At 43.5% G+C, this 27,173-nt stretch overlaps 1 long non-coding RNA gene across 1 annotated transcript in view; it reads left to right on the top strand.

The window, feature by feature from the left end:
- The window catches only part of LOC126176994 (uncharacterized), a 336,613-nt gene that overhangs the window by 177,751 nt on the left and 131,689 nt on the right, over positions 1-27,173 (top strand). Inside the window, exon 2 of the long non-coding RNA XR_007535734.1 lies at positions 12,180-12,319. This is a non-coding gene — a long non-coding RNA (uncharacterized LOC126176994). The remainder of the gene's footprint in view (positions 1-12,179; positions 12,320-27,173) is intronic.

Here is a 27,173-nt window from a genome sequence, read left to right as displayed (position 1 = left end):
AGGTAGGCTTTTATCAGTTTTTTCCATTCTTCTGTGAGATATTCATGTTATTATTTTCAACCATTACTTATTAAACTGATAGTTCTCTAATTTTCATATTTGGAAGCACCAGTTTCATTTGGAATTTCAGTTACTACATTCTTCTCGATGTCTGACGGTTTTTCGTTTGTCCCATAAAACTTGCACACCAGATTCGATAGTTTTGGCATGACTGGCTCTCCCAAGTCTATCAGCAGTTCCGATGAAAATATTTCTACTCCATGCGCTTTGTTTTAACTTAGATCATTCACTGTCATGTCAGATTCTTCTCGCACTAACATATCTCGCACCTCATCCTGATCTCCGTGCTCTTCCTTTTCTATTGTAACCTTCGTCTTCTTTGTATGGACCCTCTATTTAATCCTTCTACCTTCCTGCTTTCCGTTTTGTGTTTGTAATACTTGATATTCATATAGCTACTTCTCTTTTCTCAACAGGCATCCTTACCTTTCGTGTAACCAGTATCTCTCCTTCCCCTAGTTATATGTGCGTCTAAATCCTTACTTTTGAGCTTTAGACGTTCCTGCTTTCCATCTCTCACCTTCTGTCAATGTGATTTCCTATACATTTATATTTCTTTTCCTGCTTCAATGGCCGCAAATTAATATTATCTCCTTTCATTGGTTAAATTGAATATCGCCAGTGATATCCAAGGATTTCTACTAGGCCTTGTCTTTATACCTATTTGATTCTGTGCTGCCTCCACTATTTCACTTCTCGAGATTACCCATTGGTCTTTTACTGTATTCCTTGCTCCAATTGTACTCACTCGTTGCCTCATGCTCCCTCTGAAATTCTGGACCTCCTCTGGTGCTTTTAACTTTGCCATGTCCCATCTTCTGAATTTCCTACATTTTTGCAATTTCTTCAACTTTAATCTACGTTTCATAACAACTCAATTCTTTTCAGAATCCACATCTGATTGTGTTATACAGTATAAAATCTGGTGCCGAAATCTGTGTCGTATATAATCAATGTGAAACCTTCTGCTGCCTCCAGGTATTTTCCTAGTATACCATCGACTATCATGATTCTTAAACAAAATATTAGCGATGATTAAATAACGGTGTGTGAGAAATTCACGCAGGCGGTTTCGCTTTACGTTCATTTCCCAAGTACATATTCACCCACCATTTTTATCTTCTCGTCATATTCCTACTATCGAATTCCATCTCCCTATCACAATTAAATTTTCATCTCCGTTAACTATCCGAATAATTTATTTTATCTCATCATATATTTTTTCATACTTTTCATGATCTGCAGAGCTCGATGAGATATAAATTTGATTTTATAGTTGTAACCCTGCGTTCACCTGATCATAATTCCTGTTCCGCCTACCACCGAACTTCACTAATTCCCACTATAACTTCAACCTATCCTTTTCCCTTTTTAAATATTCTAACCCATGTGCAGTGGTCGGAATACATCCAGCAATTAAGTACGTAGGTTGCAAGTGCTACTTTGAAGTAAAGAGTTTGGCATAGGAGAGGAATTCATGGCGAACCATATCAAACCAACCATAAGATAAATTACTTAAAAAAGAAAAAAAATCTGGCAATTAAGGGATCTAACGCTCCACGCTGTACGACGCCTGGTTTGTTTATCCTGATATCCTTCTGAGTGGTCCCTACCCAGAGATCGGAAGAAGGGACTAATTTAACCGTACAGTAGAGTTACATCCCATCGGCAACAATATCGGTTGTAGTATCCCCTTACTTTCAGCCGCTCACAGTACAAGCACAGCAATTCCATTTTAATTGATGTTACAAGGACGGATCAGCCACTCATACAGAGTGTCGCCCCTTCAACTACTGGAAAGCCTGCTGTTCCTCTTCGTGAGAAACGTGCATGTGCAGCCAGCCAACAGATATCCCTCTGTTGTGGTTGCACCTATGATACTGCTGTCTGTATCACTGAGGAACCCAACAACGGCTAGGTCCGTGGTTCATGGGGAATAATGTGTGTTAATGGAATGGATTTTTAATCTACCGCTGTAAGGGATGGGCGACCAGAAGCCATGTCCTTCATAATATTCACAAACTTCTTAGTATTCACCATATGAATGAAGTAACTGAATGCCACTATCAATTTAGCACAAACATCAAAGGTAACAGAAAACTGTCTCTCGGGTATGGTTTCGTAATGGTGTCTCATTTGCACGACTGTATGTAAACAGTAGTTTATTCGGCCGGCGCTATTTTACAAAGACCTAGCAACACAATAAGAAATAAAAAATACACTCCTAATAATGGAAAAAAGAACACATTGACACCGGTGTGTCAGACCCACCATACTTGCTCCGGACACTGCGAGAGGGCTGTACAAGCAATGATCACACGCACGGCACAGCGGACACACCGGGAACCGTGGTGTTGGCCGTCGAATGGCGCTAGCTGCGCAGCATTTGTGCACCGCCGCCGTCAGTGTCAGCCAGTTTGCCGTGGCATACGGAGCTCCATCGCTGTCTTTAACACTGGTAGCATGCCGCGACAGCGTGGACGTGAACCGTATGTGCAGTTGACGGACTTTGAGCGAGGGCGTATAGTGGGCATGCGGGAGGCCGGGTGGACGTACCACCGAATTGCTCAACACGTGGGGCGTGAGGTCTCCACAGTACATCGATGCTGTCGCCAGTGGTCGGCGGAAGGTGCACGTGCCCGTCGACCTGGGACCGGACCGCAGCGACGCACGGATGCACGCCAAGACCGTAGGATCCTACGCAGTGCCGTAGGGGACCGCACCGCCACTTCCCAGCAAATTAGGGACACTGTTGCTCCTGGGGTATCGGCGAGGACCATTCGCAACCGTCTCCATGAAGCTGGGCTACGGTCCCGCACACCGTTAGGCCGTCTTCCGCTCACGCCCCAACATCGTGCAGCCCGCCTCCAGTGGTGTCGCGATAGGCGTGAATGGAGGGACGAATGGAGACGTGTCGTCTTCAGCGATGAGAGTCGCTTCTGCCTTGGTGCCAATGATGGTCGTATGCGTGTTTGGCGCCGTGCAGGTGAGCGCCACAATCAAGACTGCATACGACCGAGGCACACAGGGCCAACACCCGGCATCATGGTGTGGGGAGCGATCTCCTACACTGGCCGTACACCACTGGTGATCGTTGAGGGGACACCGAATAGTGCACGGTACATCCAAACCGTCATCGAACCCATCGTTCTACCATTCCTAGACCGGCAAGGGAACTTGCTGATCCAACAGGACAATGCACGTCCGCATGTATCCCGTGCCACCCAACGTGCTCTAGAAGGTGTAAGTCAACTACCCTGGCCAGCAAGATCTCCGGATCTGTCCCCCATTGAGCATGTTTGGGACTGGATGAAGCGTCGTCTCACGCAGTCTGCACGTCCAGCACGAACGCTGGTCCAACTGAAGCGCCAGGTGGAAATGGCATGGCAAGCCGTTCCACAGGACTACATCCAGCATCTCTACGATCGTCTCCATGGGAGAATAGCAGCCTGCATTGCTGCGAAAGGTGGATATACACTGTACTAGTGCCGACATTGTGCATGCTCTGTTGCCTGTGTCTATGTGCCTGTGGTTCTGTCAGTGTGATCATGTGATGTATCTGACCCCAGGAATGTGTCAATAAAGTTTCCCCTTCCTGGGACAATGAATTCACGGTGTTCTTATTTCAATTTCCAGGAGTGTATGTGTTATCTCACGGAATAAGGTCCACTGCAGTAACATTTCTTACCTCTCCAGTTCACCACCACTATCAACTCTGAACACGGTCACAAGCTTCGTTTTCTAGCATCCGTTGCTAAAACCAGTTCCGTATAAAATTATAAATTTAACGCAGATAATATCATTTTAATCAACATCAAGTAAAAGTTACACACTTGCGCAGAAGACCTGGGGTATTAGAAACCCTACGCGTTTATTGTTATGCTGTTCTTACACAAGGGTGCTAAGGAAATAGAGATAACCGGTTTCTGTGAATGATTCCGCACATTTAATGTATTAAAAATTCATTATCTGATTGTCGTGTTTAAGCAGGAAATAAGTATCATACGTGTTCAATGAGGGCTGCTGATCGCTAATCCATCACACTCAAATGAAATACTGTTCAGCAGCTGTGTAAGAAGAAAGTTTCAGATGCCTATCGGCGCGAGCCTCGCCGCCATAACACTAAACTTGCAGAGTAGACTCTTTCGGGAGCGCTTCACATGTCAATTTGACAATATCTGGAGTAGCACTAGTACCATCGAATTTCGAGCCCCCTAGAAACCTGGTCGGGACAAAAATTACACATCCCTAGTCGATGAGTTTACATTTCGTTCTTAGTCTTTCCCCCATTTTGGGGAGTTAATTTTGTTTTAACAGCTAGGCACTGTTATGGTCAGTTATTTGATTTCCAAACATTAAGCATAGTCGTGCTAGATACTTACGTTCACCACCAGGACGAGTTGCATCTCCACCAACACATGGAAAACATACAACATATACTGAAAATTGTTATTGACAGTCATCCCGTATTTCTTCCTATACTTACTACGTTTTGCAGTCGTGAAATGATTGAACCGGCATCAGACTTGGACAGGAGCTAATGGTTATTGACACAGATATAGAGACCATGAATAGTTTGACAGTTTGTTGTCACTCTGTCTCATTCGTGTGACATCAGAGCAAACTTTCATTTGTTGATCACTCCATCTGTATCGATCATAAATCAAACGTGAGGAATATCGTGATATGTAACGAAATAGTAAGCAAAAAGGTGCATAAAAGAAATGTTATTATTTTACCGGTTTCGGGCATTTAATGCCCTTCTTCAGAATGTAACACCTATCACGTTATTTGCAAGTATCAGTAATAAAACGCATACAGCAAAATGCCGCGGTCATGGGTTCATAGTGTTACTAGCTGATTACCTCTTGTCCTGGCATGATAGCTGCATTTGTTGTTTCGCTTCTTTATGCCTTTTTGAACAGACATTAAGAACCATTAGACCGCTGCAATTTGCTGTATGCATCTTGTTAATTACACTGGCAAATAATGCGATGGGAATAACCTTCTGAAGGAGGCCATCCAGTGACAGAAACCGGTGAAGAAATTAAATTCCTTTTATGCACCTGGTTGCTTATTATTTTGTTACATACAACACAATTGTTGATTTTGGATAAATTACTAAATACTTTGGTCTGTTGGAGATCTACAAAAGATGAAGCGACAATCCCTCGTGCATTTTACTGCGAAGATCCTAGCAGTGTTACTACATATGAGAAACAATCTGGCTACCTTTAGTTAGCAGGACTGTCAAGCCTCTCCACCAGTACATAGTCAGAAGCTGTGTTCTGTGCCTTTCGTTTTCATCGTCGAAGCAGAAGTATTTCTGTTGTTAATCGGCTTGTTGAGACTTGATTACTGTTTTCCTGTGTCCCCGTGAGGGATACATCAAGATATTCCTGAAGCCATTACGTGACGTCACAGTGTAGTAAAGTTTTTTAATCTTTCCTCTGACCAAAGTTGGTCCACTTCCACTCCATTGGATTCTGTGGCGTCCATAACTTACAGAATAGCAAGAAATGCATCCAGCTCTTCTAATGGCGATGATCATTTTGCAAGTTTCAGCGCTTGGTCGTCCTCTGTTTCAGTGCTTTTTTGAAAATGTTCCAGAACATATTTGTTAATAAGCAATTGCCAAGCATCATGTAGAAAATCACTCACGACACGTAATTACACATATGGATAAAGATCAGAATTTCCTGGAGGTAATTTAGATTTGTGCTCGGGCTAAGAGTCACAGTATTAGTACTACGTACTTCCTACTTTGGTCCATCGTGAGGTTCAATCTCTGTATCGACATTCAAATTGCTCAGAGATGATTTCTTTTTGTAAATTACGACACCTTTTAGAATGTGCGTGGCTCAGTTTTGTATCATTTAGCTGTTCTCGTAACTATACTCTGTTCTTCACTGTTACCTTGAAACATATCAACCGCAGCAGCTCATGTTGTAAAACCACAAACCATTATGGCAGAACCATCTGTACAACTTATTATACTCCCGTGACGACATGCTTGCCATTTTGGTGAAGTGGTACATACAGATAAGTGAAATGATGTTATTCATGAAAGTAATGGAGCTGCTATGTAAATTGGGTAGAGAAAGGTATACAGTTCCGAAAACATTTTATTTCTTACACCTTCCACTAACATGCATAAATGAAGATTCAACAGTATCTTTATTGCTGCCCTCCGATTCATCCGATCTCCCTCCTGTACATAGTTTTCCATCACAATTACACACAATCAGTTGTAATACGTCTACATACTATTCTTAAAATTCAACTTCCTAGGTATTATTTATCAACGCAAACGTGTGCTCATCGCTGAGATCCTGACAACAAGTGTTGATGCACTACTTCACAGCTCCTGTATGGCGTATTTATATGACGTTTCATCCCAACAAACACGCTGCACTTATAGCTTTGGATCCGCTTTGCAGCAGCAGACCCGACACAGGCTGCCAACAATGTGTAGTAGTCGGCACTGCTTAGTTTATAGTATAGGACATAAATGCCACGTTGTTGGTTCTAGTTATGTCTTCTTTTATTTTCGAAAACTCGGCTTTGACATTTAATTAAAAATGAAGTAAGTTAACAAATATTAAAAGCCATGATTCCTTGCCCGCCTCCTAAAATAGTTAGGGGCAAATTGCAATGTACAGATAACTGTACAGCAATGTGATCCTTGAAGCTTTCCCGGCGGACATAATGCTCCATCATATTTCGGGCGTGCACTCGGGACAGCGACAATTCTTCTTGCGATATTTCGGCTGGAAACCTCCCAGCCATCTTCAAGGCGAGTCGGAGGCTGAGTTCATAGCATTTGGCCGTGCCTATTTATACGGAGAGTCAGGTGATACAAAGCTGCTGAGGATTGAAAGCGCATGCGTCAAAGATATCAAAGTCGCCACTACTGCGCTAGTCATAGATAAGATGTATATAGCAAAGTTAAACATATAAGCGAAGAGTGCAAACAAAATAGTGCTGCTGAGAATCCACCGTGCTTGTAAATAAATAATTAATCTTTAAAAGTGGTGACATCTGTCGGAAGTGAAGATGCAGAAATTCTTTCCGAATGAAGGTGTGAAATAAGCGGTTTCCAAGCATTGTCAAGACGAAATCCTTCGTCACGGTCTAGCAGGTTGTCGGCTAGTTGTATTTCTACAGCTTCCTTATCAACTGAGTCCCAGAAAGATGAAGCGGTAGTTAAAATCTTAACATCTTTACAATACAGCAGTCAGCAGTTGCCGAACATTGCATTTCTACGTTCGCAATCACAATATATTTCGCCAATGTTAAGCAAAAACTTGTTTTTATTGCCTTTAATATACCCCCTCACGGATAAACTTCGATGTACTTAATATTTCGCGTTAAATATTCAGAATATCGCTCGTTGTGTTGCTCCCAACTCTCAGCTCTAAGCATAATTTTTAAGCCACAGTTGTCCCGCTTAGTAGAGAATATGAGGTCAATGCTAAATACAGGTAGAGACCTCCGCTTGACATGTACCATTGGCTCCGGTTTGTGCCAAAGACCTGCACAGCACCCACACTGAAGCGTTTGTACATGTTTTTTTTGTTTGTTTTTTATTTTATATTGAGTTTGTGTGGATGGTGCGGGGGGGGGGGGGGGGATATAGTTTGAGTTGTAAAGTGTTGAGTATGAACGTAATAGCTGTTAGACAGTGATTGAAGGCCTTTGCTATAGCTGATTTGGATTTTAGTTTCAATGTCCTGAGGAGGGATCCATAGACGAGTGAGTGAAAAAGTGTTGGGTAATATTATTATTATATTTGGCGGTATTATTATTATTATGTTACCTCATCCATAAACCCCTCCACGGGACATTGAAACCAAAAGTCAAATCAGCTGTCACCAAGGCATTCAACCACTTTGTAACAGCTATTACGTTCATATTCAGCACTCTACAATTCAAACCACCAACACCCTCTCCCCTCCACCCAACCAGAACACACACAAACACACAACAGAAAAAAGATGTGAAAAGAAAACCATATACACAGTCTTCTCTCTTACTCTCTCTCTCTCTCTCTCTGATAGTGATGTACTCTCACGCACACACAAAAAGATATAAACATCATGAAAAGAAGTTGATTTAGAACATATAGTTTGTTAGGTTGCCAACACATAAGTAAACAAAACGATGAGGCAGAAACACATAAAGGAGCTACAATATTTACGTTGTTAAAAGCACAGTGTTCGAGCAAATTCCAATATCTAGCGTTAAAAGAATAATAACACACCACAAAAACGAAGAAGAAAAATGGTGAACAGCGTGAAAAAGACTGGAATACAAAATTGTGCTTATGTATCGCAAATAAAAGTGGTAGTGCGACTTCCAGAACAGATGAGCGGAAACGCAGATCACAGCAACCGGAATGAACTGATATTATAAAAATCTGTCTGACCATGATGTAATCTAATTGAAATCTTCCCGTATCTCCCGGCCTTTTCCAAGTATACCTCCTCCTTTTGTGATTCTTGAACAGGGTATTCGCTATTACTAGCTGAAACTTGTTACAGAACTCAATTAGTCCTTCTCCTCTTTCATCCCTTGTCCCAAGCCCATATTCACCTGTAACCTTTTCTTCTACTCCTTCCCCTACAACTGCATTCCAGTCGGCCATGACTATTAGATTTTCGTCCCCCTTTACATACTGCATTACCCTTTCAATATCCTCATATACTTTCTCTATCTGTTCATCTTCAGCTTGCGACGTCAGCATGTATACCTGAACTATCGTTGTCGGTGTTGGTCTGCTGTCGATTCTGATTAGAACAACCCGGTCACTGAACTGTTCACAGTAACACACCCTCTGCCCTACCTTCCTAGTCATATACGAATCCTACACCTGTTATACCATTTTTGCTGCCGTTGATATTACCCGATACTCATCTGACCAGAAATCCTTGTCTTCCTTCCACTTCACTTCACTGACCCCTACTATATATATATATTGGGCCTTTGCATTTCCCTTTTCAGATTTTCTAGTTTCCCTACCACGTTCAAGCTTCTGACGTTCCACGCCCCGACTCGTAGAACGTTATCCTTTCGTAGATTATTCAATCTTTTTCTCATGGTAACCTCCCCTTTGGCAGTCCCCTCCCGGAGATCCGAATGGGGGACTATTCCGGAATCTTTTGCCAATGTAGAGATCATCATGACACTTCTTCAATTACAGGCCACATGTCCTGTGGATACACGTTGCGTGTCTTTAATGCAGTGGTTTCCATTGCCTTCTGCATCCTCATGTCGTTGATCATTGCTGATTCTTCGGCCTTTACGGGCAATTTCCCACCCCTAGGACAAGAGAGTAGCCTGGAATTCTATTCGCTCCTCCGCCCTCTTTGACAAGGCCGTTGGCAGAATTTGGCTGACTTCTTATGCTGGAAGTCTTCGGCCGCCAATGCTGATTATTTATCAAAATTTAGGAAGTGGCGGGGATCGAACGCTGGACCGAAGACGTTTTGATTATGAACCAAAGACGCTACCCCTAGACCACGGGTATGGTAGAAGAACTACACTCATAAATATCGGTTTTGTGGAGGTCCTGCAGCACTATGACCAGTCCTATGTTACCACTGTAGTGAGCCACGTGAAAATTGAGCTGGGCAGGCTACTCAAGAGTGAGACTGAATCTCATATGAGCGCAGTGCCTGCTGCCACACGTGGGACTTGGGGATATACTAGACACGGCCTACAGAGCAATAGGAGAGGGAAAGGTAGGTTTGCTGAGCTTCTGGCAGACGGCCACCGTGGTTACTGTTGTCAAAAATGTACTTTTTTAGATTAGAATCAGGATTCTGGCAACCTTTTTTGAACAATGTCGAAACAACAGAAGAGGCATACAAAATTCTTATGAATGCACAGAAAAGTAAGCTTCGCTTATTTCATCGGAATATTAGAGGAATGGGTAATGAGGTGGAAGATCTTGTCTGTTTGGAAAATTTAGTGTACTTGGAAGAGATAGACATTCTGAGCCTAGCTGAGCACCACATAATAAAAGGATTAGATAAGTTACAAATGGAAGATTACACTCTAGCAGCTTAATCATGCAGAACTAACGTGCACTGTGATCAGCACACAGAAGTGTGTGCTGGTGAATTAATACCTGAAAAATAGCTCACTTTCAATTGCAACCGTAACTAGATCTCCACTGGGAAATTTTGAACTGTTTATGGGTAATCTGCAGTCCTTACTATGCTATCTCTTAGACAGCAGCAAGCAGTTAATGGTCTGTGGAGCGTTTAGATTTTCTAAAGGAATCTCTTAGGAAAAATTATCTGGAAGATCTGTTTGGATCCTACGATCTGATATCAGTAATTATCATTCCAACATGGGCAGATAAAGATAGTAGGGCTATAATTGATAATGTTTTATTTGATGAGGCTCGAAAGCAAGATAATAACTGTTAACCCAGTAACAAATATTGTCTCTGATAGTGATGCGCAGCTAGTAGGATAGATGGTGCAATGTCTTACAGTATGGATCTGCTCAGTGCTAATGAGTTACAATATTTAATGACTCCAGGAAAAATATCTTAATAATAATTAACAAGAGAGGACCTAGTGTGAAATTTACAGTGAACCAAATGCTAACATCAAATTTAATCTATTCCTTGAACAATTCATATAATTACTTGAAAATAGTTTTCCACAGAAAGTAGTCAGAAAGGACAGTAAACAGCCAAGTAACAAGAGGGATGTGGAAGAAAATGGAACTATATTTGCTAACAAGAAAAAGTACATCCTGCAGTAGCAACACGCTAAAAAGCTACTCAGAATTATTAAGAAAAGTTATTAAAAATCAAGGTAGATACACATAATGACTGAAATTAGTAATTCTGACAACAAAGTTAAGCCATTATGGAACGTCGTGATATGAGAGACAGGAAAACCAGTTACAGAACAGAATAACATCACTATGGAAACGGAATGAGCGGCTATAAATGGTGAGTCACAAGTAGCAAATACCATTAATAATTTTTTTCTAATATAGTGGAAACTATAGGGACAAACAGTGCAAGAGAAAAATCACAGCAGTATTTTGAGTAAGTGATCCTCATACAATTCAATCACATGAATATATCACCAACTTCTCCTTGTGAAATTAGGAAAACTACTTATTATCTCAGAAAAAAACATCTTACCTGGTTTTAATGGTGTTTCCAGTAGTGTACTGAAGATTTACCATATAATAGGCCCTGTCTTGTATAAACTGTGTAATGCCTCATTAAATAAACTTACTTTTTCCAGAGAGATTGAAACATGTCATTTCCAAATCCACCATAAGAAAGATATTGAGCTGATGGATGCTGGCGCCAGCACACCATACATCACACAGATTACGAGAGTATCGATAGACGCCAACGACAGGACTCGCTGGAAACGCGCCGCAACGCCCTCTCAGCCGCTGACCGGATGGCCAGTTAGTTAGTTCAGTTCGTTCCAGTTTAGCCAGTTAGTTCAGTTAGTTCGAGTCTGTACGCAGTGGAGTTTCAGCTTGTCACCAAGACAGAGCTGCAGGCTTAGCCTCTAGCACAGAGACAGGCAGCACATAGCAACATTATAGTGAACATAGCAGACTTCTATTTCAACAGCATTGAGGCTACGTGGACTATACAGAAGAGAGCTTGTACCACAGTACATGGAAACTTATGTTAAGTAGCTCTTGCTTTATGAATAGAGAACCCAGTTATTAACTGTGTGCAGTTTGTGTTATAGAACGACGATACCAGCCAACAACCAACCTCCTCTCCTTGCTTACCATGGTAATTCTCTACGGAGACAACGAGACTACATAAAAGCAGATAAATAGAAAACAAAAGTGGCGACGCGGCTCATTTACTGGAGAAGAATTTGCTTGCTTCTCTTGTCTTTCAGATCGCCGGGGTTTCTAATTGCACATTTGTTGTTGTGTTCTTGCATGTAATCCAGGAGGGGAGCCGCAGAACTAATCAAATTTCTCCTTTCAGATGATTTGTTTGTTTTTTGCTATAACGTATTTGTGTAAACATGGGCACCCCGCCCCCTCCAATGCCTGCCCCCGCGCCAGAGCCACAGACGGCCAATGTAATGGATCTAACACGAGATTTTCAGTTTCAGAACCAACAAATTACGGCCTTGCTGACGACGGCACGACAACTTCTGGCTGCACAAGCAACAGCGGCCGCACATCAGACCGACCAACACGCCCAACACGTGTCGCAGCCCAGCACACTTACACAATGTGATCAAAAGTATCTCGACACCCCATAAACATACATTTTTCATATTAGGTGCATTGTGGTGTCACTTAAGGCCAGGTACTCCATATTAGCGACCTCAGTAGTTTTTCAAACGAAAAAAAAATAGTGAAGAACTTGATTTTCACATTTTTATTTAATAATTTGACTCATTATTTTACACGATTTGGTGGAAGGTGGCCGCGGACCCCCTAAAAGAGCCGGCGAACCCCCAAGGGGTCTGCGGACCACAGGTTGGGAAGCCCTGTCATAAGCCACACATCACGCCGTTAAATACCAAACGACGCCTCGCTTGGTGTAAGGAGAGTAAACATTGGACGACTGAACATTGGAAAAATGTTGTGTGGAGTGACGAATCACGGTACACAATGTGGCGATTCGATGGCACTGTGTGGGTATGACGAGTGCCAGCGTATGTGGTACCAACAGTAAAATAAGGAGGCGGTGGTGTTAGGGTGTGGTCGTGTTTTTCATGCAAGGGGCTTGCACCACTTGTTTTGAGTGGTACTGACACAGCATAGGCCTACATTGACGTTTCAAGTACGTTCTTGCTTCCCACTGTTGAAGAGCAATTCGGGAATGGTGATTGCATCTTTCAGCATGATCGTGCACCTGTTCACAATGCACGGCTTGTGGCGGAGTGCTTACACATCAATAACATCGCTGTAATGGACTGGCCTGCACAGTGCCCTTACCTGAATCCTCTACAACACCTTTGGGGGGTTTTTGAACGCCGACTTCGTGCCAGGCCTCACCGACCGACGTAGATACGTCTCCTCAGTGCCGCACTCCGTGAAGAATGGACTGCCATTCCCCAAGAAACATTCCAGCACCTGGTTGAACGTATGCTTTCGAAAGTGGAAGCTGTCGTCAAGGCTAACGGTGGGTCAACACCATACTGAGTCCCAACATCACCGATGATGAGGGCGCCATGAACTGTAAGTCATTTTCATCCAGGTGACCGGATACTTTTCATTACATTGTGTACGTTCAGGCAATTTAACTGTACGCAAGAGGAATGGCACGAATTCCTGACATAGTTCCAAGCTCATTGTGTGGATCATCGCGTTCAAGGTACTGTGAAGCTGCAGTACTTTCTTTCGATTGCGGGGTCCGCAGTGTTCAGATTAATACAAAACTTTTCCCAATTGCGTCTCCCGACGAACTCAGTTATGACGGAGTAATCGCTGCACTAACCAAGTACTGTGTCCAGCCATTTCAAGTAGATGCTGCCGGATATAAGGTTTTCCGTTTATAGAAAAAGCCAGAACAGACGTAGCGTCAGTGGTATACAGAATTAACGGGCATGACTAGGAAGTGTAAATTTCATTGTAGTTGTGGCAACGTTTACAGTATCCTCGTGATTCGAGCTGCTGGAAGGTCTCCGATGGTAGAATTCCGGAGCAGATCCTAAAGTACTGTGATACATCCCTTCATCAAGTGTTGCCAATCATAGAGCAATATGTTTCGGGTACCATAGCGGCCGATAAGTTCGACCAGGCCCTGATTTGTCGGGTGAAGTAGCCCCTTGCTGCTACCGCCCCAAGCAGCCGCAACAGCGAGCGCGTACACAGCGGTGCGGACACACATGTAAACAGACCTGTGAACTCCGTTAAGTATTGCCATAGATGTTTTGCTCAACGTAAGAGACAATTTTGTCCGCTACCAGAGAAAGGAGGCTCGTGCACGTGCAGTGAACTTGATGTTTTCCAAACCTACAGTTACGTTCTGACAAATGTAAGATTAAGAACGTGAGTCCTTCTCGCCCTAGTGCTGTGCAACGACATTCTAACGAACTGTTTGTCTCATTACACAACGCTGGCCGTCGTGCTAACTTTCAGTGAGACACAGGTGCGTCAGTCAGATTGCTTAATCGCCCAACGCACGAACAGTTAGGCTCACCATGGCTTTCTAAATCTAGCAAACACCTCACGGCTTACAATGGACTGGAAATTCCAGTTATTGGACTAGTTTGACCGCCATATACAAATCTCACACCAGGACAGTGAATTTTGAGGTGTTGAAATCAAGAGACAGTGGGAACATCTTCAATTTAGATGCCTTTGATTTGTTTGGCCTTTACATCCAAAACAACGTACTTTCTATATCGGCTTATGATACGAAACCCAACGTAAGAATTTCCTGAACTTTTTTCCGAAGGAATGATGAATAGTACTCAAGGGTCGGTCGAACAAGCAACCTGTAAGGCACTTCCTTCGTGGCTAAGCTACATCTCCTACAGACTCTTCCCATGAACACTGTTAACGGCGTAAAGTGAGCGCCAGCATGCCAGTCGGGAAAGACAGAGAAGATAAGGCTGTGAGAAGAGGTCAGCCAATAGCAGGCTGACCGAATCTCGCTCCAGGGCGACAGCGCGACAACAGCGGCCCCTAGGTGAATACGACTTCGATAGCAGCTTCAAAGTTAGCCGACGCATCGTATCCTCTGTCATTAACAATCTCTACGTAGCACAGTTATATCAGCAGTCACTGCAGTTCAGTTGTCACACTGTTATCAATAGCGGTCGCTGGGCCCAGAAGTGTTACTTGTGCTTGCCTATTCGGAAGAAGACTGATTATTTTGTACGTCGCCCTTCGCTTGCGACACATCAGTGTAATTGCCCCTGTGGATGATCATGTATAGAGGACTACAAGAATTCACAGATCAAAGTTAAGTATCTGTATTTGTAATAATAAACATTAATACGAGTTGTTTGATTGTCTAGAGAACCGAGTATACAGAATCCCTAGACACAACAAATATGAGTCTCATGTCTGCTTTCCCTACTCTTAGTTTTGTGTAGTCATTCCAGTAAAGGTCTTTCTGAACAGTTACTCCTAGACATCTTGCTTCAAATGGCTCTGAGAACTATGGGACTTAACGTCTGAGGTCATCAGTCCCCTAGAACTACTTAAACCTAACCAACCTAAGGACATCACACACATCCTTGCCCGAGGCAGGATTCGAACCTGCAACCGTAGTGGTCGCGGGGTTCCGGACTGTAGCGCCTAGAACTGCTCGGCCACTCCAGCCCGCCCTAGATATTTTACGGTGTACACTCTTTACAGTATTGGTCACCAGTAGTGTAGTTGTACAATAGTGCATTCCTTTTCGTGTGTGTGTACAATACGTTACATTTATTTACGTTCAGCGTCAATTGCCAGAAACTGTATCATTCACTAGCCTAATGTAGACTATTTTGCAAATCGTTACTGTCTTCTGGCGTTGCTATTTTCTCATAGACGACCGCATCACCTGCGAACAGTCTTAAGGAGCCTCCGACTAATTATATTAGAAAATTTATAAACATTGTAAACGTTAAAACTGTAAACAGGCACAGGGCTAGCTTAGATTCGAAAGACCTCTGTTTTTTGAAACCATGTTAATTTTCATAACACGTGACTCCAAAACAAGTTCCATAATTCTACAGTAGATTGACGTCAACGATATAGGCCTATAATTAAGTTCATATGTCCTACGTCCCTTCTTCAGAACGTTTTTCTCCAGTCGCCAGGATCTCTTCGTTGTTGTAACGATCTACGATAAACAACTGCTACACGGGGAGCAAATTCTTTCGAGAATTGTAAATTTTTACAGGTATCTCATGTGGTTCTGATACCTTTCCACCATTAAGCGATTACGGTTGCTGTCATATTCCGCGATATGAAAGCCTACTATTCCGTCGTTCGTACGATGATCGAAAGGAGGGGTCGTATTACGATTTTCTGCAGTAAAACAATTTCAGAAGACCGAATTCAGTGTTACGGTCTTCATTCTACCTTCATTTTCGTCGTCTGTATGGTCACTCAGTGGCTGCGTAGATGATTTCGACCCGTTTACTGACTTTACATAAGACCAAGGCCTCTTAAGCTTTTTAGTCAGGTTGGCTGACAAACTTTTGGTATCAGAATCACTAGACTGTTCTCACATTGACCTCCTTACGCTCATTTTTGCTTCATTCAGCTTTTGTCTGTCTGCTAGGTATTGGCTTCTCTTGAATCTGTGATGCTCTCAACGCTGATATTACCACGCTCGGTCTTTACCATTCCTTAAGACCTTGCTCGGAACATTCTTGCCTAGGGCGTTTTTATTGATGCATTTGAATTTCTTCCAGTTTTGCTCCACTCTGTTTTTGCTCAGCACTGAACATTTGCTTTTGACTACTCAGGTACTCTGCAATTCGTATCCTGTCACGTTTGTTAAGCAAAAATATTTTCCTACATTTCTTAAAATTCCTTGTAACACTCGTAGTCATAGTTTCTACCACGGCCTTCGGAACGCTAATAACTTCCCCTACATTAATGATAGCCGTATGTTCAGGTCTGTTTGCAACCATAAGATCTAAGACATTTTCTTGTCTAATTATGTGCTGAAAGTAATTTTCAGATGAGACATTCAGAATGATGTCACACGAATCCCTGGATTTGGCGACAGTTTTGGTAGCATCACTCACACAATCTATACCTGGCAAAATGATGCCCCCTTATTGCAACGGCATGATCAGGAAAGTTATTAACAACATTCTGTAAGTTATCTCCGAAGCCCTCTACCACTGCAGATCCTAACCAAGTATTTTATAAAATCATCCGATTACTTCCAGAATGAGATTTTCACTCTGCAGCGGAGTGCGCGATGATATGAAACTTCCTGGCAGATTAAAACTGTGAGGACTGGGCGTGAGTCGTGCTTGGGTAGCTCAATTGGTATAGCACTTGCCCGCGAATGGCAAAGGTCCCGAGATCGAGTCTCGGTCCTGCACACGGTTTTAAACTGCCAGGAAGTTTCATATCAGTTCACACTCCACTGCTGAGTGAAAATCTCATTCTGGAAACATCCCCCAGGCTGTGGCTAAGCCATGTCTCCGCAATATCCTTCCTTTCAGGAGTGCTAGTTCTGCAAGGTTCGCAGGAGAGCTTCTGTAAAGTTTGGAAGGTAGGAGACGAGGTACTGGCAGAAGTAAAGCTGTGAGGACGGGGCGTGAGTCGTGCTTGGGAGCTCAGTTGGTACAGCACTTGCCCGCGGAAGGCAAAGGTCCCGAGTTCGGGTCTCGGTCCGGCACACAGTTTTAATCTGCCAGGAAGTTTCATCCGATTACTTTTTTGACCGATCTTTGATGCTTAGCTTCACCCAGATTAATTCGCTCTCGGAATCCGTCCTAACCTCAATAGTTATTCCCAATGATTTACTGGAATACATACGCCGTCACCAATGGCAACTAACCTATCCTTGGATAAATATTCCAACTTCAACTTAGGACTTCTTAGTGGTTGATCTTCACTTCCGGTTTCAACTATCTTTATGTTTTTAAAACTATTTCTGCATTATTAGTTTCAATAAGAGGCACTAAATCTGAGAACTTTCCTTGGATGCTCCTGCAGTTTACTATCATATTATCTTTTTCTGTATCCGATCGGGGAGGAGGAGCATCCTCTGTTTATATTGTGGCGGAAGTACCCCAGATTTTCGCAGGCAGATACTCTGTGGTACCAAGGGCGGGACGGAGGTTCCTCTAACCTAAACGTTCTCCGATATATTAATAGCCACTTCCTGCGAGTAGTACAGGCCTAACCTATTAAGAGGATCACTGCCGTTCTCCATCCGATGGGGGTTGAGAAATACGCAGCCGAGACCGTCGCAGAATGGTCTGACTTTTCGGATTAGACGTTGGTCTCTGCTCCAAACCAGAGGACCGCAATTGACCCTGAGTACGATGCTACAGATAGTTTAGCCTGCAACTCGCGTGCAGTGGCAGCCGTTACTCGTTCCGACATATATCACTATTTGTAGCAAGTTGCACACAGTGAGGTCGATAGCCGCCGACGAGGCCTCTACGCCTGGGACGAGACCCCCCCGGCAAACAAACCTGCCTGCTATTTGCCTATAGTGCTATTACCCGCCTAATATTGGCTGCCCCAATGACAACCACACCGTATAGTGATATTACCCGCTTAATATTGGTTCTCCCAATGACAACCACACCCGGCTTCTGCTCTTACCTGGACTGGGTAGGAAAATACGACGCTGCCCTGACAAGAGAAGCACCCTACGCTTGCTCAGAAGTATTATCAGCATTGACAAACACCTTGTACCTGTTGCTAAGGCTTAAGGAGCTAGCTGAGCGGTTCATTCCGTCTTTAGCCCTCTGCCCAGTGACACGCCAACCCACCGCTGTCCGCCGCTCACTGTAGAGTGAAGACGGACCACTCAGAAGTCGTCTGTCTGAATACGCAGCGAGAGCCACGTCACCAGGGAAATCCAACAGCACCCTTCCTGTCCCTTCTGACAATTTTATTTCGAGTAAAGCCCTGGTGACAGTTGGCTGTTGACATTTTGAAAACTAAACTGTATGCTATTAACACCGCTCTGAAGGAACGTCTTGAAACATCACTTGTGAGCACTTATTACAGGAGAACTCACTCGACGGAACCACAAGATACAGCTAAAATACACCAATAATGACGGAAACGAACCGCTTTTACAATAGGTTGATCAGATTATAAATAATGACTGTGAAATGCAATGGCAATCAAAGAATTGAACCGGTTGACACCTAAATCTAACCACAAGGCCCCTCCATTGTTTAACGGCAACCTTTTCCTTAGTACAATTGTTCCGGCTGTATTTACGAACAAGAGCTGATTAATTAGAACGTTAGTGATCTGGTACAAACCATAAAATGATAAGGAGGGCAGATAGACAATGAAACAAATCACCGCGAGGATTACAGAATGTTACTCCCCTTTATCAGCAAGCAGTTCCATGAGTCCAGGGTGCGACGCAGCGCTTACTGAGTGGTGCCGATGAAAGCCAAGTAGAAGAGGGCAGCCAGGCCACGAGCGGTCGTCCGACACGAATGTTGCCAACCAAATGACGGAATGTAGGCCAGCTGCTTGTAGACGACGCTGACCTCGGTGTGGTAGTTGGGTACCTTCGCTCTGCGCAGGCCCTCCTTGCGCAGCTCGTGGCTTCGGCCGCTCGGACCTCGTGACCACCTCTTGTCGCGATGCTACCAAAACTTCGTGCCTCCCACTCGGGCCAGCGAATCCCGTAGATATATTGGAAATCAAATACATTCTAGGGACACAACCAACGGATACCAACTCTTCCTCATAGATTCTGGCAATGCGGCCGCAAGAGGGATAATCGATACTGCACAGAAGCGAGTGGCGCCAGACAGAAACCACAACTTAACTCAATGGCGCCATGGCTGACTGGATACCACAATACAAAGCAAATTCACACAACAGAAACGATCTAAAATACGCTAACTCTTACAACAAAAATATACAGTTCTTTTAGAAACAGCTTTTACACAGAAGTAAGTAAGCCGCTCCTGTTGGTGCTGATATCTGCTCTGCTAGCTCTACAGAGGCTGGAGATATGACGACTGTGGACATACAGTGTGAGACAGAAATATCGAGAAGAGAGATATCCAAGGAAATGTTCAACAGAATAGGGAACAGCTATGTGGTACACAATAAAACCTCAGAAAACAATGCCCAAATCCAGTATACGGAGAATAGCTATATGCGGTGGTTAGAAAAAGTCTGAAAAGCTTGTGAGGGTTTTTCAGAGTACATAGTGCTGAGAAATAATTATTGAGGAAAAAAATTCGATACATTGTGCCGTTTCCGAAATAATTAGCTTTGAAGTTAGCCAATCAGGCCGTTGCCGGCGCCAGTTCAAGTGGCTTGCGGAGACAGTGTCGCCAAACTTGTTCATCGTTTGCTTGCCTAAAGAGAGCGATATAAAAAATAGATACAGATAAACGGCGAATGCGAACCAAGGGCCGAGCAGTCTCGTGTGCTACCACCTACGCTATGAGAAGAACTGACACTATTCGTATCTGGCGAGTCGCTTGGATTTGGGCCAGCAACAGCCTGATGGTCTAACTTCAAAGATAATTAACTCGGAAACGGAGAAGCCTAGAGATTTTTCTCTTAACAATTATTTGTCAGCACACCAACCCCGCAACATCCTTTCAAGCTTCTCAGACTCTTCCTTCCCGCCCGGTATACTGTGCACAGACCTTATAATTGCGGAAAGGTAAGGAAAGAGAGTTAGAGGCACAGCTATGACGAAGAGTTGGCACCTGTGGGTTGTCTCCTTAGAAGCTCTTTATCTGCCGATGTATGTACTGGTTCGGTGGCCCGAGAGTAGAGGCACCACGTTTGGTGTTTGGGTGTAGCGTCACGGCAAGAGGCGATCACGAGGTCCGAGCGGCCGAAGCCACAAGCCGCGCAAGGGGGGTCTGCGCAGAGGAAAGATTCCGGAGTACTTCTCCGGGGTCAGCGTCGACTACAAGCAGCAGGCCGACATCCCGTCGGTTGGTTGGCAACATTCGTGTCGGACGACCGCTCGTGGCCTGACTGCCCTCTTCTACCTGGCTGTCATCTGCACCACTCAGCAACGGCTGCGACGCACCGTGGATCCATGGAACTGCTTGCTGATAGATGTGAGTAACACTCTGTAATCCTCGTGATGATTGGTGTCATTGTCTACCCGAGATCGTAATTATATTGTGGTTTGCACCCGACCCTCACAGTTTACTCGGTCTGTTTTTTGGTCGTAAATATAGACCGTAGTATCATACTAGACACTAGTTGTCGTTTGAAAATTTGTTATGATATTATTTTGCCATTCCTTTCTAGTTCTTACCCGATCATTAACGTTTTAATGAATCAGCTCCTGGGTGGAAATACAGTCGGGACAGGCGCAGGTTACCGTTAAACAAATAGGGGTCTTGTGGTTAGATTTAGATGTCAATCACATGGTTGTAATTGTATTTGAGATAATCTGAACTACCCGTTGTACTGCAAGGTGCCGGGGCTAGCAGTGTACTTAACACTAAATTCTTCCAGAATCTTCATATGGAAATGATGCTCTAAGCCCCCCCCCTTTTCTAGCTCCGACTTTTGCTGTTGTACATGGATTAAGAAGAAATGCGAACTGACTGTAATCGACCCTGCAAGTGGAGTAGAAAAGAGTTTGGCACCTGCAATAATTTAATTTGATGGAAACTGTTGTGTCACCGCCAGACACCACACTTGTTAGGTGGTAGCCTTTAAATCGGCCGCCGTCCGTTAGTATACGTCGGACCCGCGTGTCGCCCCTATCAGTGATTGCAGACCGAGCGCCGCCAAACGGCAGGTCTAGTCTACAGAGACTCCTTAGCACTCGCCCCAGTTGGACAGCCGACTTTGCCAGCGATGGTTCACTGACTACAGACGCTCTCATTTGCAGAGACGACAGTTTAGCATAGCTTTCAGCTACGTCATTTGCTACGACCTAGCAAGGCGCCATATTCAGTTACTATGTATCCTGAACAGATAATATTGTGGATCATGTACCGTCAAGGGCGACGTTCGTCATTAATGGATTAAAGTTAAGTATCAAACTAATTACGTCCGCTTTCTGAATTCTAATTCCTTGTCATGTTCCACACCTCACGTCAGTAGAGTCCTTCCCTCCTCACGCCAGCCTGCGTGAGCTAAAACGCGTGCATTTCGGCCTCCTCTAGTAGCAAGGTGTTGGCTCTTCTGCCAACACAACAGAAATTAATTTGATAAAGGATAGTTTCATTAACTTAGTGAGAAATGAAAGGGTTGCTTTACCGATCCACAGAATGAAAGTTCTGACCAAAATAACAACTTCATTTATTATGACTAAACTTAAAATAATAAACAAAACACATGAAACATTTACAATACATCAAATTGGATACTCAAATAAATGCTGTGAAGGTGATGTTGTCCATAAACTATATTATGACATTTACGACCAAGTGGTATGTGGAGCCAATTCCTTGCAACTCAAATCTTAAGAGAAACACCGAGCAAACCCAACATTAATTGGCGCCACAGTAGTGAAAACTCAGACAATGAACACCCAAGACAGAACCACGTTAGAAAAGACGGGAACAGGCGCGCTCTGCTGAGCTCTGATTGTCACTTAGCAAAATTCCCTGACTTGCCGGTGCTGCGGACATACTTTACCAAGCTGTCTTCTTAACTGCAAGGACACGATCAGGCATACCGGAGGCTATGGCTAGTTGCTGCGACATCCTGCCGTGGTGGTGATAATGTCGCAAGTATAGCCCGAAACAAATTCTCCTGGTCTGGTTGTTCCAGACTAAAGACTTCCTAATCTCTGAGAGAAACGAAGAAGGCTCGGTACACAATCACTGACGGTACAGTGAGTGATTTTAACAAGCGAAGTCACAGAGTAACTCAGATACAGACGACTTTAACCAAAACTGCTCAAGACGGACAACATAGGCCGCTTGTACACAGAACACTCAATTGCCAACTGTACTCGGAAAGTTACGTTGAAGTCGAAACTTCAGCAACTTTGTCAAACAGTTACAATTAAATGAAATATATTAGACAGCCAACGGAAGGCAGGCTGTCCAGAGCAGCGAGAGTCAGTCTTGTAACCCACTCCGATCGAAAGGCGAGAGCCGACTCTCTCAAGGGCACCCGTACAAACCAAACACAGAACATTCCCACCCCCATGACAGTGGCCGTGGTTAAACGTTCCAATCAGCAACTCGAAAACCGGCGGAAAATTCCACTCCATTGCCGACGCACTACTATTCCACCAATTCCACCAATTGGCGCCAATTTCTGCTCCGATTTTGCTACGTCATGGAGCCCTACCCTGAGCAAGCCAATCACAGTTATGATTTTGCAGAAAACGCGGGAATTTGCCCACCAAGACTGCCTGGGAACACAAGTCATCCCCACGCCTCGCTGGTAGAATGCCAGGAAGTGTTTTCACTAACTTTCTGCGAAGTAACGGAATCTCTAGCCCAGCCCCTCCGTCAGGCCCTTGTGGGCGTGTCGCCCCTACTCTTATGACACTTTCGCCATCTGGTAAGCATGCACTCGACTCTGTCGGCTTAAGCCTTTCAGGACCAGCAGAACCCGCCTGTCACCGGACCACCCGCTTGACGAGAGACGCTGCGTGGGAAGTCCATGTATGAAGGAATAGCAACTTTTCACCGTATGCGATTATAGAGGAAAATCGAATTACTCAGAGTAAGATAGAAATATGAGAGGGGGCTCATGCCATCTCTCAGTACTAGGCTGTGCATTCCTGTCTTTGAAAGAATGGGTCGTTATTGGTATATTTTGAACTGGAGAGGGACAACTTGGATACAGTGATCCTTGAGTGCAAAGGAACATCATTTAAGGAACATAAATTGGTACTTAGAGCGTTCAAGAGGATTACTTTTATCGTGATTCCAAATCATGACCTGTTTTACTCAAATAAAAAGAACAGTTAACAGTACTGATTGGTGGCACTAAGCCATTTAGAAGGTTCTTAACAAAACGAGCAAGATTTCTTTAACTACTTAGAGGCACTAGCCCCAATCGTTTTTTAAAAAACAGGAAAGAGAAGAAAACAAGTTAATAACAATGTAGAATGACATCTTGTACTACAGCCAACTGGATACAGCTTCAGATTTGTGTAGTGGCCATCCGATATAATATAATCAACCGAAGATGAAAGCAACAGCTATTACTGCACACGAATAGATAAATGAGTATGCACTACAATGGTTGCATAAAGCCAAATAGTAGCCCCTTTAAAATTTCTTATTTAACCGAGTAAAATCTGTGCACTACAAAACATGGGCGTTAGCTTCTTCATCAAAACATAGGAATTTAAAAGAAAATTTCCTTCTGAAAAATAAAATTTTTACACAGTAAGTACATGAAAACAGAGAGTAGTTCTTGGTTATTAACGTTCTAAAATTTAAATCTCAAAATTAGCAAGTTTTCCAAAACCACGAGGGATATGACCAATTCAAAATTACAAAACACATGACCAGTACTGAACGAAGACGAAATACAATACACATTTTTAGACACGAAATGTAAATGACTTAAACTTCAGGCTCTAGCCCTCTGTGAAATTTCCCCCAAAAGTAGCCTAAATCTATGACACAATTGTGTTATTCAGACTCCGGCACCAGCCAGCTTGTGCCATACGGTAATAGGGCTATTTTTCTTAAGTGCTAGTACGTAAGCAGCAAGGCAAAACCTAATTTCACTTTGATGTCAACAACCACATTATGCAACAACGACAAATGTCAGTTCCCTTAAAATTTAATAATTAAATTAGTTTTGTGTTTTGTCATCAAAGGGATTGATCCTTCAGTTAGAGCAAAGCAACAAATTTAAGCAATACGACAAACGTTTGTTCTTTTTAAAACTTTACCACTTAACTTTGAGCTTTAGGTATTTGTCATCCAAGAGAATAACCCACAACTTTTCTCTTGAAAATGATGACACAAAAGTACGTGATCACCTACACTATCTTGTGCCGACAGCCACCTTTTCAGCACTTCGGAAACAAAATTATATATTCCCATTCTGTTGCAGGTGGTTTACCAGGGCGTTTTGCTATCAGCATAGAAACCGGCTGACAACTTTAAGCAAGCATCACACTCAGAAAGTTTCGTTGCTTGCATATAAACCTTCCTGCTTCTACAACAGTTGACTGAATGAAACGTTAACCCACAGAAAGCGGAAGACAGGACCCGCCACACTTCTCAAAGCATGAGCAAACAAAATTTTCAGCGTGCAGTTAATGTGATAGATCTAAGTAAAACACAACAAATGGAACACTCGGGGTGCACTTCCAGATTTTTTTCCGTTGTTGATCGTTATTTGGTCGTTGCGGACATCACTTGACATCCGTTGAAATTCCTTGTCGATCCTTTCACTAAGTTTTCTTATTACAGAGGCCAACCCGCTCTCTGACCGAACGTGCTCTTTTTTTAATTTCATTTTGTTCTATTTTGTTACTTCTGCTCGGGGCGGACGTCGTAAGACATCCGTTTAAGTTCGTCATTGATCCATGTAACTCAGTTTTTTTATTACAGAGGGAGCTAACCCTCTGACCGAACACACTGAGCTACCGTGCCGGCAGTTTTTTTGTTCGTTTTCGTTCGTTGCATCTGTTCGGGGCGGACGTCGTAAGACATCCATTTAAGTTCGTCGTTGATCCATGTAACTAAGTTTTTTTATTACAGAGGGCAGCTAACCCTCTGACCGAACATGCTGAGCTACCGTGCTGGCAATGCGCTGAGCTACCATGCCGGCTAGTCGAACACGGGCACCTCATTAGTCCGCCCTCTCTGCTCCCCGGTACATCAAAACAGCTGCTGAATACCGACTGCCGAGGCGCGGCCTCGTGCTATGCACGCGAGGTCGTCAAACCTCTTTACGGTCCACAGTTCACTATTTAAGGGGACGGGCAGAGGGCTCTTTCAATGCTCTGACAAGTATGACCTCTCACTTCAGCCACATAGATACAACTACACGGCCGACTAACGAGTCCGGTTGATACTCACGTAACAAGAAGAGTGTGTGGAACGTTTTACCCTGCACACATTGACTGCAGTACAGAAAACACAGAGGCCTGGACATCTGCGCAGCTTGACTGAAGTGCAATACGCATACAATTCTTAACTGATAAATATCATGATGTATGTGAAGACTTACCGCTACCAACCCACTACCAAAACAACAAAGAGCAGATATTCAGTTGAAGGTCAATTCTTTGAGGACATTATCGACAATGTAGCCAACCTGCCGCTATAGTTGAACAACATCCCAAGGAGGGACATTTAAGAGAGTCCCAAATACTAGTACGAACGTTCGGTACGTTTATTCAATTGCCGGAACACTATGGAGAACTGATGAAGCATTAAAAGCAGTAGCTTAACTTCTCTGCACTTCTTATTAATCCATTCTCGGAGATTCTGAACAGGATGTTGGCAGCGCTAGACAAAGAAAGGACCAGTCTTACTAATTACAGAGCTAATTAAAATGAAGCAACGTGCTGTTTGCACTGCGTAGACACTGTAGGCAGCAGTGAACATAAATGTTTACAAGCTGCTCGAGAAATTCTTGTTTAATGTGTGTGCAATCTTATGGGACTTAACTACTAAGGTCATCAGTCCCTAAGCTTACACACCATTTAACCTAAATTATCCTAAGGACAAACACACACACCCATGCCCGAGGGAGGACTCGAACCTCCGCCGGGATGAGCGGCACCGTCCATACCTGCAGCGCCTGAGACCGCTCGGCTAATCCCGCGCGAAATTCTTGTTTATAGTTGGAAATAATCAATTAATTAGAGTATGCGTGTGTGCGTGCGTGCGTGTGTGCGTGCATGTGTGTGTGCGTGCGTGTGTGTGTGTGTGTGTGTGTGTGCTTGTGTGTGTGTGTGTGTGTGTGTGAGAGAGAGAGAGAGAGAGAGAGAGTGAGTGTGAGTATACTCGTGTGTGTGAATTCATTTTGCTTCTTTAAAAACCAGTGTGTTAACCTATGGTGCAGGGACCTTTTTGATTCAATTTCTCACTCTTTTCTTTGACTCACTCTCTTTTTGCTATCATTAACGTTAATGAAATTCTTGCTTTAAATTACTGAGCAATGTTGTTATATGAAGCTCGCTTTTTTACATTACTTAGCAACGTGTTTATATGAAGCTCCTGTATGTTTGGCTCGTATTATTAATCTGTCACATGCAAATGAAATGGAACTGGCGTTTTATATTCTAGACCTATATCTTAATAACTCTAAGCATAATATGTGGAATATGGCAGGCATTTGCTGATATAATTGTTAACACTGAATAGTGTATTTGATACAGCTTAGGCGATTGAATACTAATGTTGTTGATAGTATTTAGGAGTTCCGTTAAAGTAAAGGCAAATCGGTAGCACCAGTGGTAACGAGTAACAGTTTCAGCTTCCAGTGTGACTTACTTCTTCAACCAGTCACTTTGAACAGCATTCCTGCACCAATTTGTTGAGATAGTGATGTCGTGA

Source organism: Schistocerca cancellata, chromosome 3, assembly GCF_023864275.1.
Source record: "Schistocerca cancellata isolate TAMUIC-IGC-003103 chromosome 3, iqSchCanc2.1, whole genome shotgun sequence".
Classification (NCBI taxonomy): Eukaryota; Metazoa; Arthropoda; class Insecta; order Orthoptera; family Acrididae; genus Schistocerca; species Schistocerca cancellata.
The sequence above is the reverse complement of the archived record's forward strand: the minus strand, read 5'-3'. Positions and strand labels throughout refer to the sequence as shown.